The sequence below is a fragment of the Arachis hypogaea genome, chromosome 14 (assembly GCF_003086295.3).
Source record: "Arachis hypogaea cultivar Tifrunner chromosome 14, arahy.Tifrunner.gnm2.J5K5, whole genome shotgun sequence".
NCBI lineage: Eukaryota > Viridiplantae > Streptophyta > Magnoliopsida > Fabales > Fabaceae > Arachis > Arachis hypogaea.
The window spans coordinates 133787352-133809347 of record NC_092049.1 but is presented as its reverse complement, the minus strand read 5'-3'; the positions used below and the strand labels follow the sequence as shown (position 1 = coordinate 133809347).

The window sequence follows — 21996 nt, the reverse complement described above, 5'->3', positions numbered from 1 at the left end:
CTCAAACTCAATGTATGAGCACCACGTTATCATAAGAGCTTTCTATTTATATTATTTTAAAGATAAAGATACATGAGATCAATGCTAGAGATTTTCGTTTCTAACTTGAGTCTACAAGCTAAGTATAAATATTTTTTTAAATAAAATATATATTACGAATATTCGGATAAAAAAATTATTATATAGTAATATATTGTTAGGAAAATTAACTATTACAATATTTTTAATTTTTCAATGAATAATCTGTTATATTTTAGTAATATAAAATAATTCAATTACTTTATATTTTATAATTAAAAATAATACTACATAATAATTAATTTTAATAAGTAAAAAATATTTTTACATATATTTATATGTTTTATATTTTTTATTTTTAAAATATTATATATTAAAATATATTTTATTGATATATACACTAATATATTCTGTATTTATAAAGTCTATTAATATTATCCTTTTATAATATTTTTTAATTTTTATTTTGTAAAATCTAATGGTTCATAAAAAATGGCATATCTAATGCGTGCAAAATATTATACTCGTTTTATATATATTCCGACGAGAATTATTAAATAATAAAATTTAATATATTTAACTAAATTGTTATTCAATTATTTTTAACTATTGACTTTATAATTGTACGTGAGTTTTTATGGTAATTATAAATACTATAATTTTTAGATCATTAAATTTTTTTTTGATAAATTACGTATTAAGAGTAGAAGGTTTACTAAAACAAATTTTATGTTTTAAAAAATTCATACACCTATATTAATTAACACTTCCACAAATCTGATTCTCTAAGAGAAAAAAATCCTATTGGTCCACAACTTGTAAGGAAGTGGGAACAAATGAAATAGAGGGAAGGAAGCCACCAAATATTTGGGTAAGATGGATGTGCCTGCAACTATACTTAGATTTTAGAGTACTAAAGTTGTATTTGCTTACAAATCAACTAAAGATGGAGTACTACACTTATATATGGAGTACTTTCTATGGAATTTGGATCCAATTATCTTTTATTATTCAAATTTAATCTTTTCCAATTTTTTATTTTGGATAAAACAAAAAAACATAACTAAAACTTAATTAATAGTTTTTTTTTTAAAGAAAGAGCTCAACACACATGTGGAGCATAGAATACAAAACAAAATAAAGCAGTTGTACAACTCCTATGTCATCTCCGGCATTGCCATCAACAACATAAATTATTCACAACACCATTCTCTGGCATATGAAAAGGATTGATCCACGCAATCTGTAACCCCTTTTTCCTTATTATGAAAAATGACATCATTTCTGCGTAACCATATACTCCAAATCACTGAGAAGAAGCAAACTATCCAATATCTGCGCACCTCTTCCCTCATTCGGACAGCTCTCCAACTCTGAAATTGCTGTTTCACAGTACCGGGCATAATCCACTCTTGTCCAAATGCTGATATCCAAGCACACCACACCTGCCAAGAGTACTCACAAGTAATAAACAGATGTTGTATATTTTCATCATCTTTCTTACACAGCATGCACATAGTATCATTCTGTTGTAGGACACCCAGTCGACTAAGTCGATCCTTTGTATTGACTCGGCCCACCAAAACAAACCAGGAGAATAGTTCCACTCGTGGCGGGACTAGGCCTTTCCAAATGTCTTTTGTGAACTTGTAGTTTAGAAGCTCCTCGTCCATAGTCTCTTCCTGCAAAACCTACACAAATGAGTTAGTTGTATAAACGCCTTCCTTGTGAAACCTCCACACCACTCTATCTTGCACATCTGCTATCAATCTAACAGATTGCAGGACAAGTAGCAGCTGGTCCAGTACATTCGTCTCCCATTGTCGTAGCTCTCTTCTCCATTGGAAGTGCCACACCCACTCTATCCCATCCCAGAATCCACAATCCCCAATAACTGATCCTTTTTTGTTTGAAATCAAGAAGAGTCTCGGAAAGTTGTCTTTCAGCTTTCCCACTTGGAGCCATTTATCTTCCCAAAATCTGGTAGTCCTACCATCTCCTACTTCCATAGCAAGCCCATCAATCATCTTCTGCCTGACATGTTGTTCCTTTATTTGCACTTGACATATGTCTCTCCATGGTCCTCCCCTCTTTGGCAATATCTGAGTGGACAGCAGGTGATTTGGGTTCAAACTATTGCAAGAGCATACAATCCTCTTCCATAGGGGACAATCCTCCTTCGAGAATCGCCACCACCATTTAAACAATAAAGCCGTATTCCGAACCACCGCATCACCCACCCCCAATCCTCCTAACTTCTTTGGTGCCTGAACCATCTCCCATTTCACTAGTGCCATACCAGGTCGCCCATCATCCTTTCCCCAAAAGAATTTCCTCTGTAGTGAGATAATTCTCCGTGCAACCACGTTTGGCATCTTGTACAAACTCAGGTAATAAATAGGCAAGCTGTTGATAACTGACTTAATGAGTACTACCTTTCCAGCCTTGCTAAGAACCTTTGCCTTCCACAAGCTGAGCTTCTCTTCCACCTTTTCTATCACCGGCTTCCACGTTTTTACTAACCTCGGATTCGCACCTAAACTAATCCCAAGGTACCGAACCGGCAATGCTGTCTCCTGACATCCTAGAATCTGACACATGTGGCTGACCCATTCCTGGCTGCAGTTAACTGGTATCAAGTTAGACTTCTCGAAGTTGATGCTCAACCCAGACATCATTTCAAAACACCTCAATAGCCTCTTATAGTTCCTTATAGTTTCCTCTTCTGGCGGACAGAATAAAATAGTGTCATCAGCAAACTGTAGGTGTGATAGCTCTATTTTATCCCTACCAACTAACAGAGGAGATATCCGATTGTTCCTAACCGCCTCCCCAATCATCCTGTTCAGCACGTCCACCACCAGTACAAACAAACATGGCGATAAAGGGTCTCCTTGACGTAGTCCCCTCTCGATTTTGAGCGGTTTCGACGGTGATCCATTAATTAGAATAGATACTGATGTCGATGTAACACACTCCCTCACCCATGTCCTCCATGTTCTTCCGAAGCCCATCTTCTCAAGTACAATGTCAACAAAGCCCCATTTTACTCTGTCATATGCTTTTTAGAAGTCCAGTTTAATAATCGCTGACGCCTTTCTCTTCAGTTTTAACCATTGCACAGTTTCGCATGCTATTAGAGCTCCATCATGTATCTTCCTCCCCTTTACAAAGGCACTCTGGGATTCCCCAACTAAACCTGGCATTACACCCCTCATTCTCCTTGACAATATTTTAGAAATAACTTTGTAGACACACCCAACTATACTGATAGGTCTCAGGTCTTTTATCTCCTTAGCCCCAACAAATTTCGGAACCAACGCTACCCACGTGACATTAGCGTCTGTTGGCAAGCTTGCAGTCTCAAAGAAATTCAACACGGCTGCAGTGAACTCCCTTCCAATCTCATCCCAACACTTTTTTATAAAATTCATATTATAACTGTCACTCCCCGGCGCCTTAGAAGATTCACAGTCCCATACTGCCTCTTTCACTTCTTCTACTGATGGAAGCGCCTCCAAGGCTTCTGCTTCCTCCTTCTCCAGACGATTAACCAATCCATCCCTAAAAGTCACCTTTGGGGACGCTTCCTGGTGGTACAGCTGCTTATAAAAGTCCCGGATAGCAATCTTGATTCTTGCTTGATTCCTCACTAGCCTCCCATTGATCACCAAAGCCTCAATCCGGTTATTTCTTCTCCTCGCCGAGGCAATATTATGGAAGTACCTTGTGTTTCTATCCATCTCAGTAGCATATCTAGATCTTGACATTTGCTTCCAGTACATATCCTGCCTTACATACCACTTCTCACAGCACCTCACTAAGGCCCTCCTCCTTGCCTCTATTGTATTATCGTATCTTCCACTACTAACCATATCATCCGCCTTGCGTATTTCTTCCTCAAACCTCTTTATCCGCTCAGTCATATCCCCAAAATGCCGCTTATGCCATAAGCGTAGAGGTTCTGACAGTGCTTTCATCTTTTCCAGGAATTGTACATTGCCTAGTCCCCTCCATTCCTCCTTCACCATTCTCAAGAAACCTTCATGCGTGAACCAGGAGTCCAGACTACGGAACGGTCTTGGACCATCAAACCTTCTGATGTCTTCCATGATCAATGGGCAGTGATCAGATAAACCTCTAAACCCGCTTCTCAAACGCATCTCCGGGTACTTATCAAGCCACTCTACAGAAACCAAGCTCCTGTCAATACGGCTGCACGACTTTCTCCTAAACCATGTATACTTACAATCATTAAGTTCCAAATCTACCAGCTCCATATCATTTACCCATGTTCTAAATTCTGTCGCGGACGCTGGTAAAGTAGCAGCTCCTTTCCTTTCCTCCAAGAGCAAAATTTCATTAAAGTCCCCTAGAAAACAAATCGGTACCTGACACAATCCTGCAATATAACTTAGCTCCTCCCACATAGAGATTTTCTCAGCTCTCTCATGTGGTCCATACACCAAACAGATAGCACAATGAAAATTATCTTTTACTACAACTCCTTCTAAACATAACCATCTATTTCCTTTATAACAATTATACAGTTTAAAGGCTGGTTCATTCCATATTAGCAACAGTCCACCAGAAGACCCACTGGAACCTACGAACTCCCAACATGCTCTGTCACTTCCCCAGATATGAGCAACATCAAATTTAGTCATGACCTCCTTCTTTGTTTCTATCAGACCCAACATTTCTAGCCTAAATTTATTTTTAAAATTCTTTAACATACTAGCTTTTGCAGTACCTCCCAACCCCCTTATATTCCAAGAACTAAAAATCATTTTGCCAAGACATTACACACCTGTTTACGATTTTTTGGCCGGCTTCTTCGAGCTTTTTCTTTTTGCTTGGCCTGTCGTCGTTTCAACGCCATGATTTCGTTCTGCTCCTGCAAGATTGCCATGATATCTTCTTCATCACTGCACTGCGCACCTGACTCTACAGCTAATTTCCATGCCTCTTTGTTCTCTGCCATCTCTTCATCCCAAGTAAGTTTGTGCTCTTTGCTGTCTAACATTCCCGCCTCTGAACCAGAATCTGCGTCATTCTCATGTTCTTCTTCTCGTCCTTTACCTTTACTCTCAGCCGTAACATCCACCAAGAATTCCCCTTCCTCCAATCTGGAACCTATATCTCCTCTAAACTGGCTTTTCACCTCTGGATCGTTGCTTCGGGGTTTGACAGCATCAATTCTGTTTCCCCCATTTCGTGCTGTTCTCGTCCTTGGGGCAGCTTCAGGTGCTGCGTTCAACTCCACTTCCTTCCCCTTCAGTCGCCGGTCACTGCTGGCATAGGTAACCTCCTCGATAGTGGGCCTCTCTACACCAGTCCACCGGTCCTCCTTCTCCCGCGATTCGGCCTCCTGGTCGCCGCTTCTCCTTCGCCCGCTTTCATCTGCCATTCCCGATTTCCCCGCCGCACCCTCCATATCACCAGCAACACTGCGCAGAACTGTTGGCTTCCTCCCATGCCCGGTCGGTCTTTCACTCAGCTCACTTGTCTCCGACACGCTGTGTTGTCCAGCGTCGCTCCTGTTCGGCCAGCCTGCATCTTCTCCCAGCTGCGCCGTGCTTACCGTAGGTATCCTCGTGGATTTCTCTTCGTTTCGGGCAAGCATTGCAACCGGGTCAGACCCAGCCCGTTTTGGATACCCGCCCGCTGGCCCGCATCTGCTGTCCATCACCATCAGCCCATCATCTTGTCTCTTCTCATCCATAGTGGGCCTCCTTTTGTCCAGCCCTTTTTCTTTTCTTCCAGATCTGTTGTCAATCACCATCAGCCCATCATCTTGTCTCTTCTTAGCTATATTGGGCCTTCTTTCTTCCAGCCCATTATCCTTTCTTACATTTTCAAACTTATGGCACTCATAACCTTCATAATAATTGGAAACCATTTCTTTCGAATCCTTACTTTCACACGATCCCTTAGAATCCGCCCGCCCATTTAATTCTCCTTGATTTCCGTTTATAGATAATCTGTTTGAAATTTTGTAATGCCATTCGTTTAAAATGATACTTGAATTTACCACCCTGTCCCTACCCTGTTTGTCGTTCCTATTGTCAACCGTTGTCTGCACTACCGCCGGATCCCATGCCACCACCATTGGTTCACGCTGTATGTCTTCTTCATTTGTCATGTGTCGAACACTTGCCTCCTCTTTTCCTTTCCGAAAGCACTCCTCCCGATACACCTCTCCACCCACTTCTCGTACAAGGACGTCAAATTCACTTGTTCCTATTGTAACATGAATCCATTCATTGATCATATCAAAGGTGCATGTATCGATGAGGACTCTACCCGCACTGAAGGAAATACCCGATTCCGTCAGTTTATCACATTTCACTACTTCTCCCCATTGCTCTCCTATTTTATGAAAAGTGTTTCTTGACCATGCATGTATTGGGACTCCATAACATTCTAGCCATACCCTTCTCGACTCGCTTTTCTCGGTCTCATCCCATCTCCATACTATATAGAACATTTTTAATAATTCGTTCATTCGAAATGTGTAAGCTTCTTCATCTCTAAGCACCGAATTGAACGTTATCATTGCTTTATATGCCCCCAATTCCCTTACCTGTGTCACACCGGGCCAATCCCTATGAATCTTCTGCTGTAGTGAATTAAAATCAATCGCCTTCTTTGTGCCGCCTACAATACTTCTCTGTAACCAAACCACATTCTCACTCGATATCGGCACTTCTATCTTCTTTGTCCATCCATTACTACTTTGACCTTTTATGGGTTCATCTGATATCTGTCTCACCATTTTACCATCAACCACTCCCACCCTATGTACCCGTGTATTGTGGCTTCCAGCATCATTTCTGGTGATCACTTTCAGTCGGTTCTCAGTCGTATTTTGCACCGTAGCTCCTCTTCTATATTTCGCTTCTCCTACAAACAGCTTTCGTCCTCTCACCACCATGCTGTTCATGTCTGCAATAGCCTTCAAAGCTCCTCCCTTTGTGGTGTACCGTATAAAGGCAAACAGATATATCTGGCCATTTTTATTCTTACGCGACAGATATATGTCGATGATTCTCCCTGTTCATTTGAACATATCGAACAGTTCTCTTCTTGATATGTCTTCCGGCAGATTGTCGACAAAGACGGAGAAGGAATCAAGCTCCAAGCGTTGATACTCTTCTTTGTTCCAAACCCTAGGATCTTTACCCCCCGTGTGTTTTCCCACCTCCCAGACTCTCGAATCCTTTCTCTCTCATCCTCTCTCTCTCAAAGTTAATATAATTTAAAATGAGATATTTTAATATTAATAAGCAAAATATTGTATATTAATACTATAGTTATTATTATAAGTTTATAACTTTACTTTGTGATTTTAGAATTACTACACCTATAACTTCTTTTCAACTCAATATATAAATTTATTTTTTAATACGGGTGGCAAGCCAGTTGAAATTCGTCGGGTTAGCCCGTATAATTCATCATAAAAAATAGGTTGAAATGAAAATTTAAAACTGCCATAATTAAAAAATTTGCCTATTTCACGGGTTTGAGCCGCTTCTCCAGCGGGCTCATTATTTTTTATAATTGAAGATAATAATTGAAAATGTTCTAAATTATAATTTAGATTATATTCTATGTTTAATTGATTAAAAATTTAAAGAATATTTAATTATATGTTTTAGACAATGTTTATTTTATTTTTACAGTATTAATTTTATTATTTTATTTTGAAAAATTAATTGATGATAATGTTTATTATTATATATTTAAAATTATAAAAATTTTAATATTTAAAAATTATAAATTTATTAAAATAATTATAAAATTATACATGGAAGAATGAACTTTTAACTAGACAGGACAACACAAGTGAGCTCATTTGTTATCCCTATCTTTTAGCAATAACTGCATTTTTAAATAAAAAATTGAATTTTATTCGATGGGGTTACTAGGTTGGAACTCATATTTTATATAATAAATAGATATGAGTTAATAGTCAATTTCGTCCCTGAAAGATACCTCGAACTCCATTTTCGTCCTTGAAAGTCAAAATTAATCAAAATCGTCCTCCAAAGATACCTTACCTGATCACGTTCGTCCTTCCGTCATCTTCCTAGCTGAGTTGGCAAACGTCCGCTGACGTAGACCGTTAACTGCCAAGGTGGTAAATGCCAGGCTGTAGCATGTTGTTGATGACAAGATAACTCTTGTTTAAGACGTCAAATTAGTCCCTGGAACCCTAATCCCAATTTGAATGATAAATACATCGCCGTGAACACATGCATCACACGACAGATAAGCCAGCCCCTTTGCCACATCCAAGATTATGCTCTTCCTTTGAGGCCAAGTCAGCGATTTCTTCAACGTTTGCTGCTCACTCACTAGAAACAGATGGTCTTCAAGGTTTTCATTCGGCATGTAATCATAAACCAAAAACCTCTGGCTTCCCCTGCATTAAATTTTTCATCATCATCATCCACTACACAACAGCCTCGAAGAGGCACCAGATTCCGGTGCTTCAGGTTGCTAATAATCTCCACCTCATTACAAAACTCCACATCCCCTTGAAAATCATATTCCAAGATCCTCTTAACCGCCACGACTAAACCATCGGACAAAACCCCCTTGAAAACAAGCCCAAATTCGTCCCTGCCAATGAAATTCTTGGTTGAGAATTGCATCATCGTTAAGCTTCTTCCTATCATACCAAACATAAACCCCTAACAAACAAGACATAACTAACAAAGCAACACCAGCACCAATTAACCCAAAAACCAAACCCTGGTGACTTTTTCCACCAGAACCACCACCCTGTGTGTAAAGTGACATACCAAAGATGCAACTCATGGCACCATTGCTTTCAGGTCCATACTGATTCACAAACACAGCAGCATATAGAATAGTAAATTTGAAACAATTTTCAGAGTGAGAAGCATTACCATCAATGAAGACAAGTTTATGCTGCACCTGAAACCCTGCAGTAAGACACACATCACATAGCGAAAGATCAGTGAGGTCTTGTTTGCAACTAGTATCAAAAGGCGTGATTTGACCAAGCTTCTTGTCCCAATCTTTTAGTTAGGGTTTCAATTCCTGCGCAGACGTTTCGGGACATGACGAACTGGTGAAGGTCAAAGCACAAGTCAACGAGGTTGTTTTGGAGAGACAGGGAATTGAGCTGAGACTGGAGATCATGGACGCATGAGGTTGAGGTTTCAAGGTTTGGGAGGTTGAAATTTGTAGTTGCTTTAAGGTACTGTGCGAACCCTATTCCGATTAGAGATAAGAGCGAGATGCAACAGTTGCTCAAGTTTGATAATAAAGAGTGGAAATTCTCACATGTTGAAGGGTTTCATGGAACTCTCTTAACATAGCTGAAGTCGATGGGGCATGTTGAAGGAGAAGAAGGAGAAGGTGAAGGTGAAAGTGCTGCCATGGTGAACGTTTGAATCCCTCCTCTGAAGAGAAAACGGCGACGTTTCAACCCTAGGAGCGCTTTCTATCAAAACGACGTCGTTTTTGTTCTCTGCCACCTTGGCAGTTAACGGCCCACGTCAGCGAACGTTTGCCAACTCAGCTAGGGAGATGACGGAAGGACGAACGTGATCAGGTAAGGTATCTTTGGAGGACGATTTTGATTAATTTTGACTTTTGGGGACGAAAATGGAGATCGAGGTATCTTTTAGGGACGAAATTGACTATTAACTCAAATAGATATATTTTTACTCATACTCATCTTTAGTATGTAATTATGATCATATATATCATGTTATATATAGAAAAAAAATTTACAATTAATAAGTCTGGGTATAAAAATATATATTTGTTATATAATATTTTTTATATTATTATAAATAAATTTAATTATTATTGTAATTTTTTTATTATTCTATTATAATAAATTTAATTATTTTAGTAATTAATTATTTAATTAAAAGTTATATGAATTAATTATATATTTTATTTTTGGCAAAACTTAAAATATGAAAAGAGGTTCGGATAAAAATATAAAAAATAAGTATTTTACGTCTAAAATATGTCCCATATATATATATATATATATGGCAGAAATATTAGGTACCAGACAAATGACACGGCAAATATAGAGATAAAAAATTAGAAATTTGTATAAAATATGAAAACAATTAAATAATTTTCTTTGAGAATTATAACTTTTCTCTATCATAAGGAGACTACAATAACACTCTTTCTTCACAAAAGGAGAACACTCTTCTTTCTATCATATATAGGAGAAAACTACTCAAAGAAATATTATGTTATTCTATCTGGATGACTTGATTGAAATGAATTAAAGAAAAACTCAATTTATAGGTGAGTCTCTTCACTATGAGCCATCCGTCAATTAGAGGTATATAATTCTTCTCTTTTTCAACCATTAAAATCCTAAGGTTATAAACTAAGATTGTTTATTACCTTTCATTTTATTTAGTTATTATTTATTTATTTATTTTCTAAAATTAGCTTTACTAATTTTTACAATCTCCCACTTAAAGCTAATTTTGATAAATTTTCAAATTTCATGTTGCTCATGTATTCCATAGGCCGTATGAGGATTTACACCATTCAAACTTTTCTGTGTTGATTGGTTTTATCATGGCATCTGCTAGGTTATCTTTAGTGTGAATCTTCTGCATATCAACACTTCCTTCTTCTACTACTTCCCGAACAAAGTGATATTGTACTCCAATGTGTTTTGTTCTTGAATGAAAGGCAGGATTCTTTGCAATGTGTAAGGCACTCTAACTGTCACAATACACAGAAATCTTCTGTTGTTTGTGCCCGAGTTCTTCTATCAACCTTTGGATCCAAATAGCTTCCTTGCATGCTTGTGTAGCTGCCATATATTCAGCTTCTGTAGTAGATAAAGCTACAACAGTCTGTAATTTAGATAGCCAGCTCACAGCTCCTCCTGCAAGTATAAACACATAGCCTGTAGTAGATTTTCGTTTATCAAGATCACCTGCAAAGTCTGAGTCGACATATCCATTGACAATGAATTCCGATCCTCCAAAACATAATGCAACATTCGAGGTTCTTTTTATTATCTCAAGATCCTCTTAACAACATTCCAATGCCCTTTACCTGGATCTGCCATAAATCGACTTACCACTGCAACTGCTTGAGCAATATCTGGCCTTGTACAGATCATGGCATACATAAGGCTTCCCACTGCTGATGCATACGGCACTCGAGACATTTCCATCCTCTCTGCTTCACTACTAAGGCACATACTTGAGGATAATTTAAAATTCATAGGAAGTGGGGTTGAAATTGGCTTACATTCTTGCATGTTGAAGCGTTGTAAGATCTTCTTCAAATAATTATTTTGCGATAGCCAAATCTTCCTATCTTTTTTGTCTCGGTGAATTTGCATCCTTAAAATCTTGTTTGCTGATCCCAAGTCTTTCATATCAAACTCCCTAGCTAACTGTGCCTTCAATTCTTAGATTTGATCTTTGTTGGGACCTACCACCAACATGTCATCCACATACAACAGCATAATGATAAAATCATTATCACCAGACCTCTTGTAATAAGTACAATGATCTGAACTAAGTCTGTTGTATCCAAGACTAATAATGAAAGAATCAAATCTCTTGTACCAACACCTTGGCGCCTGCTTTAAACCGTACAGAGATTTAGTTAACCTGCAAACCAAGTTTTCTTTTTCTTTTTCTTCAAAACCTTCTGGTTGGAGCATATATATCTCTTCTTCAAGTTCTCCATGAAGAAAAGCAGTCTTTACATCTAATTGCTCTAGATGTAAATCAAATGTAGCACACATAGCCAAAATTACTCTAATAGTAGTTAGTCTCACCACTGGAGAAAATATTTCATTGAAGTAAGTCAACACCTTCTTTCTGAGCATATCCCTTGACAACCAATCTTGCACGATATCATTCCACCTGACCATTACTATCTCATTTGATCTTGTAAACCTATTTGTTACCAATGGCTTTCCGACCTGCTGGAAGTTCAACAAGTTTTCAGGTATGGTTCCTATGTAATGCCTCAATTTCTTCTTGCATTGATGTCATCCACATAGAAGCGTATGGATTGCGCATAGCCTCCATAAAAGTTGTTGTCTCTCCATCTTCTGTCAAAAGACAATATGCATCATGGTTTGTCAAAACATAATTTGAGTGCCATGATGGTGTTCTTCTTTGTCAAGTGGATCAACGAACTTCTATGTCATTAGCCTCTGCTTCTTGTTCTTCATGCTGTGGTTTTGCTTCAGAAAGATCACCTTTTCTGCATTTTTCATCTATTTGAACAGTGGTTATCTCTTTAACAGTGCTGTCATTTTTTTGTTCTTTTTGCAATTCATCTTCTGCAAATATCACATCTCTACTGACAACTACCTTACGGACAGTGGGATCCCACAGGCGATATCCCTTAACTCCGTCAGCATAACCCAAGAATATACATTTTCTAGACTTTGGGTCTAGCTTTGTTCTTTCTTGGGAATTGTACATCACGTACACAGGACAACCAAATATATGTAAAGAAGAATAATTAGGTGGCTTACCTTGCCACATCTCCATTGGTGTCTTTAACCCAATTGCAGTTGATGGTGACCGATTTATCACATAACAGACAGTTTTAACAGCTTCTGCCCAAAAAGACTTGGCTAAACCTGCAGTTTGTAACATAACTCGTGCTCTTTCTAAGAGAGTCCTATTCATTCGCTCTGCTACACCATTTTGTTGAGGCATATATGCAACTGTGAATTGTCGTTGAATACCAGTTTGCTTGCAAAATGTTAGAAAATCACCATCAACATATTCTCCTCCATTATCTGTCCTTAAACACTTGATCTTCTTTCCAGATTCAAGTTCTAACTTTGCTTTGAACTCTTTGAACATCGCAAACATGTCTGACTTCTTCTTGATCGGGTACACCCATAGCCTCCTAGAGTAATCATCAATAAATGATACAAGATATTTTGCTCCTTCTAGGGACATCTCCGACGATTCCCACACATCAGAATGAATCAACAACAATATGTGCTTGCTCCGAGCAGTTGATCTACCAAACGTCAATCTATGTTGTTTGCTTGTAACGCAGTACTTACAAAACGGTAAGTTTACCGATTTGAACCCGGGAATGAGATTACGTTCTACAAGAATCTTCAAGCCTCGTTCTGACATGTGGCCTAGTTTGCAATGCCATATCATCGTCATTGCTTCTTGGCTTGTTGAAGCAACTGATGCCTCTGCCTCTTGCAAAGTTTCTCCCACAAGCATGTATAGATTTGCTGCAATCTTTTCTGATTTTATTACTACAAGAGCTCCTTTAACAACTTTCAAGATCCCACCTTCAATATGGGTCTTACAACCAAGTTCATCCAATTGCCCAATCGACAACAAATTCTTCTTCAAGCCTTTCACATGTCTTACCCCTTGGAGTGAACGAATAGAACCATCAAACATTTTTATTTTGACAGTACCCATTCCAACAATTTCTAAGGCATGATTGTTTCCCATAAACACCGATCCTTCCAAGACAGGTTCATATGTACAAAACCAATCACGATAAAGAGTCATGTGCCATGTTGCTCCTGAATCAACAATCCAAACATCAGTGAGCTGTTTGCTACCTTTAGAACTAATTGTTGCTTTGCCATACAGGATTTCTCCATCATCAGAGGTGCTCACAACACATCCTTGAGAACTTGATCCTTCTGAAACCTTCTCTATACTCTTCTTATTCCAACAATCTTTCTTGAAGTGCCATTTCTTACCATAATTGTAGCATTTGACCTGCTTCTTACTTTGTGACTTTGGTCTACTTTGACTCCCACTGGAACCACGCTCCATTGATCTTCCTCTTGTCATCAACAAAGCCTCTGCTTGTTTTGAGTTCTCTAATCTATCTTCCTTATTTTTTCTCCTAGATTCTTCTTCAAGAACCGCAGCAGCCATGTCATCAAAAGAAAGATAATCAGTCAAAACATTATTAGTTAAGTTAATGATAAGCTGATCATATGAATCTGATAGACTTTGAAGTAAGAGCTTTGCACATTTATTTTCTGCTATGGTATATTCTAACGATGAGAGTTGGAAAAATAGCGTATTTAGATTGTTGATGTGATCTGTTGCCGACGTCGACTCACTCATTCGAAGAGTATAAAGTCTTTTCTTCAAGAATATCTTGTTGTGAAGTGACTTTACTTCATATAATTTGGTGAGAGCATCCCAAATTTCCTTTGCTGTCTTTTTCTCTACTGCACTTGATAAAACTGAATCAACTAGTGCCAAGTATAAGTTTGCAACAACATTGTTGTCCATCTCCTTCTATTTTTCATCTATAATTCCAGTGGGTCTACCTTCAATTGCTGTCATGCAATTGTCTTTTCTCATAATGGCTTTTATCTTCAAATTTCATATGGAAAAATTACTCCCACTGAATTTCGGAATTTTATACTTTGCTGCCATTTTTTTTAGACGGTAACTCGCAGCGGAAAAAAAATATATTAATCACTAACCTTTGGTTCTGATACCACTGTTAGGAACCAGACAAATGACATAGCAAACTATAGAGATGAAAAATTAAAAATTTGTATAAAATATGAAAACAATTGAATAACTTTCTTTGAGAATTACAACTTCTCTCTATCACAAGGAGACTACAATAACACTCTCTCTTGACAAAAGGAGAACACACTTCTCTCTACATATATAGAAGAAAACTACTCAAAGAAATATTATATTATTCTATCTGGATGACTTGATTGAAATGAATTAAAGAAAAACTCAATTTATAGGTGAGTCTCTTCAATATGAACCATCCGTCAATTAGAGGTATATAATTCTTCTCTTTTTCAACCATTAAAATTCTAAGGTTATAAACTAAGATTGTTTATTATCTTTCATTTTATTTAATTATTATTTATTTATTTATTTTCTAAAATTAACTTTACTAATTTTTACAAAAAAAAAATAGGTAATCATGTCTACTATAAAGATAAACACTATTTAATCACTGTTGTGTTTCTCAATTTGACCAGAAGAGAGGATTGGTCTAATAATGGAATTCTGATATTCTCTACTATTACACTTGATTTTTATTTTAAAGACAATTAAAATTTTGAAGTAGTTGGATTTTTTGGAACATTGTAATAATAATAGCAAGAATATTTTATATTAAAATATCAAAAATTCAATTTAAAATTTGTTATTCAATATAAAAATTTAATTATTCTTTTAAAATGATAAAAGCTTACAAAATAATTAAAGTTTTATATATCTATGTTTTTTGTTTTTAAAATTTAAACATATTTTTAAAAACATCTAAAAAATAATTTTTTAAAATTAATTTATAATTATTAAAATTTAAATATTTAATATAATATCGTAATAAATATAATTATTGATACTAGTACTTATTAAAAGTTATTTTTAATTAATCTATAATTATAGATAAAAATTTACATGCAGTTGTATTTATGTAAAATTACTAATTATAAATCGTTAGATAATTTGACATCTCAACTTTATAATTGCATGTGAGTTTTTATTGTAATTATAAATAGGGTTAAATACAATTTTGATCGTTGAATATAGGCCGAAAATTTGTTTCATCCCTGATCTTTTTTCTACACAAAATCATCCTATATTTAACTTAATTTTAAAACCATCGTTCAGATCGAAATACCCTTCTCCTTCTTCCCAAAATTTTTAGTTTCTCTTCTTCTTTTTCTTCTTCACCATCACACAACATTTCTTTTTCTTCTTCTTAATCACAGCACCAGCAATAACAACAATAAAAAAAATAATAATATAATAAACATAAAAGCATAAGAACAAATCAGAATTGCAACAACAATGAAAATAAAAAAAAGAAGATGAATGAAATTAGAAGAAGAACACAAAAAAGAATAACAATGAAATCAGAAGTGCAACAACAATGAAAACCAAAAAACAGAATTAGAATCATAAGTACAACAATAATAAAATCAGAATTAGAATTCGAAGTAGAAGAAATTAGAAGCATAATCGAAACTCTAAGGAGGACCAGCGGCGAGGACGCGAAGCGGCGGCAAAGTTATTAGCAGCGACGGCAGTGGCGGAGAGCAGTGACGAGGGACCCCTCTTCCTCTCCCTGGCTGTGCGTTCTCTCTCTCTCTCTCTCTCTCTCTCTCTCTCTCTTCGCGAGCTCCTCAACGGCGACAAGGCGTGGCGGCAAAGCTCGCGTCACTAGCTCGCGTCTCATCTCTCCCTCCCGTCACTGATTTCGGACGGTGACGGCGGCTCCAAGTCTCGCCGGTGCCGTCTCCTATTTCCCCCTCTTCTTCCCTTCCCCTCTCTTCCTCTCTCCAACTTCCTTCTCTCTCTCATCTCGTTCTCTTTCTCTCTCTTTTTTTTATTTTATATTTTTTTAGTTAGGGATAATTTAATAATAAAATTTAAAATTTAAGTAGAATGGATAATTTTAACATCAAGTTAATTTTAGGGACAATTTCATGTAAAAAAAGGTTGGAGATTAAAAAAATTTTTAACCTATGCTTTAGAGACCAAAATCGCACTTAATCCTTATAAATACTATAATTTTTAAATATTTTTCAAAAAATAAGTTTGATAAATTACTTATTAAGAGGAAAAGGTTTACCAAAATAAATTTCATTCTTTAAAAAGTTCAACACCTATATTAATAACACTTCCACAAATCTTATTCTGGAAGTGAAAAAAATTCCATTAGCCCCATAAATAGAAGTGTTTATGAATCAGATTTGATCTGCATATCGATTCAATCCGCAAGATTATCGAATTGTGGATTTAATTTAGTGTTATATCGAAAATAATATTTTCGATTAGGATGTCATTGAATTCTTTGATAAGCCAATGTTTGATAAGTTTAGACTTCGATGATTGCCAAGTACCAAAATAATATTTCGATCAACCCCAAATAATGTTACAATTAATTTTGGATTGGAGCCAATTAGGTACTTCGTATGTACTCTCTATTAATCAATTGACTTAAGTGTGGAAATCGAAGAGGCAGACTCGACGAAGGTCAACTATATCGAAGAAGTGCGATTTGTTAGTCGAAAAATAACAAAGTTGTGAACTTCGAGGTGGAGTCATCCAGGATGGTCAATCAATGAAGGAGAGAAGTTGTGAACTTCGAGGTGGAGTCATCGAGGATGGTCAATCGATGAAGGAGAGATTGTTGATCGACTAGGACTCATCGAGAAGGAGTGAAGCAATCGAAGAAGTGAAAAAATTAATAAGTGAAGATGGTTAATGGCAGTTACAGATGGCACTCAAAGAGAGCAGGAACGATTATTTAAGGATTGACGCACGTGAAAGTTATATCTGAATTTGATTGGTCGAAGACTTCCATAAATACGGGAAAGATCAAAGAAACAAAGGTTGGAATATTTTCGGAGAAAACACTCACACTCACTCACATCCCCAGCAACTTTCTGAGTCGGTCAAGGGTCTTTTTTCTTCGGAGAGTTCCTTCATATCTTTACTCTTCATTTAAATTCCCTGCAACTTTCCTTTTCATGCAATTTATCTTATTTGCAATGTCATTTCGATTCATTTAAATTCAACAACTTTTATCCTTTCCAGTCTTGACCTTTCAATTTGTCCTTTATTTTTCCAAACACTTTTTCTTTATTTAATTTGATTCCCTTTTATTCAAGTCATTTAAATTTTATTGTTCATTTCGAATTTCTGCAAAACTTAGTTCTTTCTTCTTCGTCATTGTCAAAGGCATATATTTTGATGCAGATAAACTGGTACCCGCAGAGGAGTTGGTTTCGCTCCCAGACCATTAGAATCGAACCACCATCGATTTGCTAAAAATCGACAAAACATTTAGATATTCGCATATCCGATCTGCATATTCGCGGATCCGCAAAAATAAATAAATAAATAGACAAATACCAAATTGGTATTCGAAAGATTTTGACGCTGACAAAATAGTATCTGACTTTTGTCATTGACAAAATAGTCCCTAAAAGATTTTAAAATTTGACAAAATCTCCCGACCATGAAAGAATGATGTCATAGTGAATGGAAGGTGCTGATGTGGCCGTTGGAAGAGAGTTCCGATGATGGCAGAAAGCTTTGGCAACGTTTTCAGCGACCTTATTCTTTTTCTTCGTGATCGCTATTTCTTCTTCTTCAACACGCCGATGTGTTCCCTTCCACCATGGCAGCTGAAGAAGAATACCTCCATAGCACGCCGCTACATCTCGCCGCGTTCTTCGTGTTCGCCACTTCTTCTTCTTCAACTGGCCGAGCTTCCCCTTTTGTGTCCCCTTCCGCCATTGCAGTACCTCGCCGCGTTCTTGTGTTCGCCGCTTCTTCTTCAACACACCATTGCGTCCCTTCCGTGTCTCCTTTGGTTGTTGCGTCCTTTATTAGCGCCATGGCAAAGAAGAAGAAAGAAGAAGTCGCTGGTGCTCTTGCCATTATCGTAACTTTCTCCCATTATCCAAGCTCTCTTCCAATGGCCACATCAGCAAGAAGAAGAAAAAAAGATAGGAGACGTCGCCGGTGCTCTCTCCCAATGACTACAACAGCATTTTTTGTTTACTGTGACGTCATTTTTGTATGGTTAGGTGATTTTGTCAAATTTTAAAATATGTTAGGGAATATTTTGTCTATAACAAAAGTCAGGTACCATTTGTCAGCGCCAGAATCTTTTGGGTACCAATTTAGTATTTATCTTAATAAATAAATAAGTAAATATTTTTATATTTTATTTTAACTAATAATTATTATATATGTTGTATTATTTTATTTTTATTATTTAAAAAAAAATATATTTAATAATATTTTAAGAATAAACATATTTAAAAAAAATAAAAAAATATTTTATTAATATTTTTTAATATAAAAATTTTTTTAAAATATTTATATATGTTATGAATATATGCAAAAACCGATCTGATCCTCAAATGTACGAATCAGATCCAAACTTAAAAATTATAAAAATTTGATTCGTGGATCCAATAATTTTAGTCCTATTTAATTATCCGATTCGATCCGAGTTATTCGCAACTTATTATCGAGTGGGAACAAATGAAAGCATGAAATGGAGGAAAGGGGGAGCCGCCAAATATTGTGCGGAAAAATTTCATGAAAAAGTTTTAATGAATAATCTATTATCTTTTAGTAATATAAAATAATTGAATGACTTTATATTTTATAATTAAAAATAATACTATATAATAATTAATATAAAAAATATTTTTATATGTTTTATATTTTTTATTTTTAAAATAAAAAATTATATCTATTATTTTTAAAATATTATATATTAAAATATATTTTATTTATATATGCAATAATATATTCTATATTTATAAAGTCTATCAATACTATTTTTTTATAATATTTTTTAATCTTTATTTAGTAAAATCTAATGATTCATAAAAAATGATATATTTAATGCGTATAAAATATTGTGCTTGTTTTATACATATTTGATGAGAATTATTAAATAATAAAATTTTATATATTTAACTAGATTGTTATTCAATAATTTTTAATTATTAATTTTATAACTGCACTTTAGTTTTTATGGTAATTATAAGTACTAAAGTTTTTAAATATTAAAAAAATCGATAAATTATTTATTAAGAGTAAAAAATTTACTAAAACAAATTTTATTCTTTAAAAAATTCAACACCTATATTAATTAAGAGGAAAAAAATCAGGTTCATCCACAATTAGTAAGGAAGTGCGAACAAATGAAATGGAAGGAAGGAAGCCGCCAAATGGTTGGATAACATGGATGTGACTATATTTAGATTTTAAAGCACTAAGGTTGTATTTGACTATTTGCTTGCATATCAACTAAAGATGGAGTACTACATCTGTACATCTATATATGGAGTACTTTCCATGAAATTTGGATTCAATTATCTTTTATTATTTAAATTTAATCTTTTTCAATTTTTAATTTTAGATAAAACAAAAAAAATTATAACTAAAACATTATTAATAATTAATGTATGGTATTATTTCAGATTAGTATACGAGTACATATTTAAAGTTAATATAATTTTTTTGTTAATATCATTTAAAATGAGATATTTTAATATTAATAAGCAAAATAATGTATATTAATACTATAGTTATTATTATAACTTTACTTTGAAATTTTAGAATTACTACACTTATACTTTTTTTTTTCAATTCAGTATATAAATTTATCTTTTAGCAGAGATGGCAAGCGGGTTGAAATTCGTCGAGTCGACCCGCATAAGTTATAATTTAAATTATATTCTATGTTTGATTGATTAAAAATTTAAAAGATATTTAATCATATATTTTGAATAATATTTATTTTATTTTTATAGTGTTAATTTTATTATTTTATTTTAAAAAATTTAATTGATAATTATGTTTATTACATATTTAAAATTATAAAAAGATTAATATTTATAAATTTAAAAATAATAAATTTATTAAAATAATTATAAAATTATATATAAGAGAACGAGGTTGCAGCGAGAATGATAAAACAAGTTAGCTCATTTGCACCTCTATCTCTTAGCAATAGCTGCATTTTTAGATTAAAAAAACTCATATTTTATTCGATGGAATTACTAGGTTGGAACTCATATTAAAAAAATTGTAAAATTTGTCGGGAAATACGATGAATTTGTTATGAACAAAAAAATTATATTTAAAAAATTAAAATTAAAAAATAGTATTTAAAAAAATAATTTATTTTATTTTATTTTAGAAAAAACTAGTCATATATATATATATAGAAAAAAAAATTATATATTTGTCATATAATAGTATGATCATGTTATATATAGAAAAAAAATTCACTACTAATAAATCTGGGTATAAAAATATATATTTGTCATATAATATTTTTTCTTATACTATTATAGATAAATTTAATTATTATTGGAATTTTTTTATTATTTTATTATAATAAATTTGATTATTTTAATAATTAATTATTTAATTAAAAATTATACAAATTAATTATATATTTTAATTTTGGCAAAACTTAAAATATGAAAAGAGGTTCGGATAAAAATATAAAAAATAAGTTTTTTACGTCTATAATATGTCATATATATATATATGTCAACAAATAAATGGCAGAAACATACTACATCGTTTTAGGATTTTTTATTTAAATAAATAAAATAAATTTACTAATTACTAAAATAATAATTTAAAAAATATTTAATGATTTAAATATGTTATCTCGTTTACACTATAAACAAAATATATAAAATATTCATCTCGTTTAGAGTGTAAACAAAATATATATAAGACAATCGCAGTAGTTATAAAAGCATGTGTAACCTTTGGTATTATTTACAAACTTTTTCTATCTCTTTTGTCTCATATTTCTCACGAATACAAGGCATTAATGGCCAGTAATAGTCCATACATAGTTGTGCTTATTTATCCCAATTATTGTATGAGAAATGGCGACAATGGGATGACATTTGAGTGTGAGGATCCGATATTGTTTCACAATGAGCATGTGTCGTCGGATTTGAAGAGTTTGATATTGAGCAAGCTCGGTAGTACACAAGCCAGGAAAATCGGAAGGGTTGCGTATAGGTTGCTGGCACTCATGGGTAACGGAGTCTTCCGGTTTCGACTATTCTGACTTCAAGGGGATGAGCATTTGCGACTGATGTTTGACATCCATAGGAGGATCATGGTGGAGCAGGTAATGGAGCTTTCCACAGAGGTGGGACACAGTGGTGGTGGGAGTTCGGTACACTCGACCTATGTACAGGACGACCGACCTCTCGCACCACCGCCCATTCATGTCGTCATTCCAGTTAATGAGGCAGTGGAGGGCAAGGAGGAGTCGGACGAGAATTACGTGGCGAACAGTGCGAACAGCGACTTGTCCAATAGTGGGGATGAGAATAAGTGTGTTTCGGAGACACCTGTCCAGACTGTGACGCGCCATGTTATGCCTACACCTCACCCAATTCTGCTACTATCGGTAGTGCCAAGTCACTATCAC

The 21996-nt window shown here is 34.9% G+C and overlaps 1 pseudogene; it reads right to left on the bottom strand.

Moving 5' to 3' along the window:
* Nucleotides 1–8208: 8208 nt before the first annotated feature.
* LOC112743254 (probable receptor-like protein kinase At1g11050) lies at nucleotides 8209–11248 on the bottom strand (annotated as a pseudogene).
* Between the last annotated feature and the right edge of the window lie 10748 nt (nucleotides 11249–21996).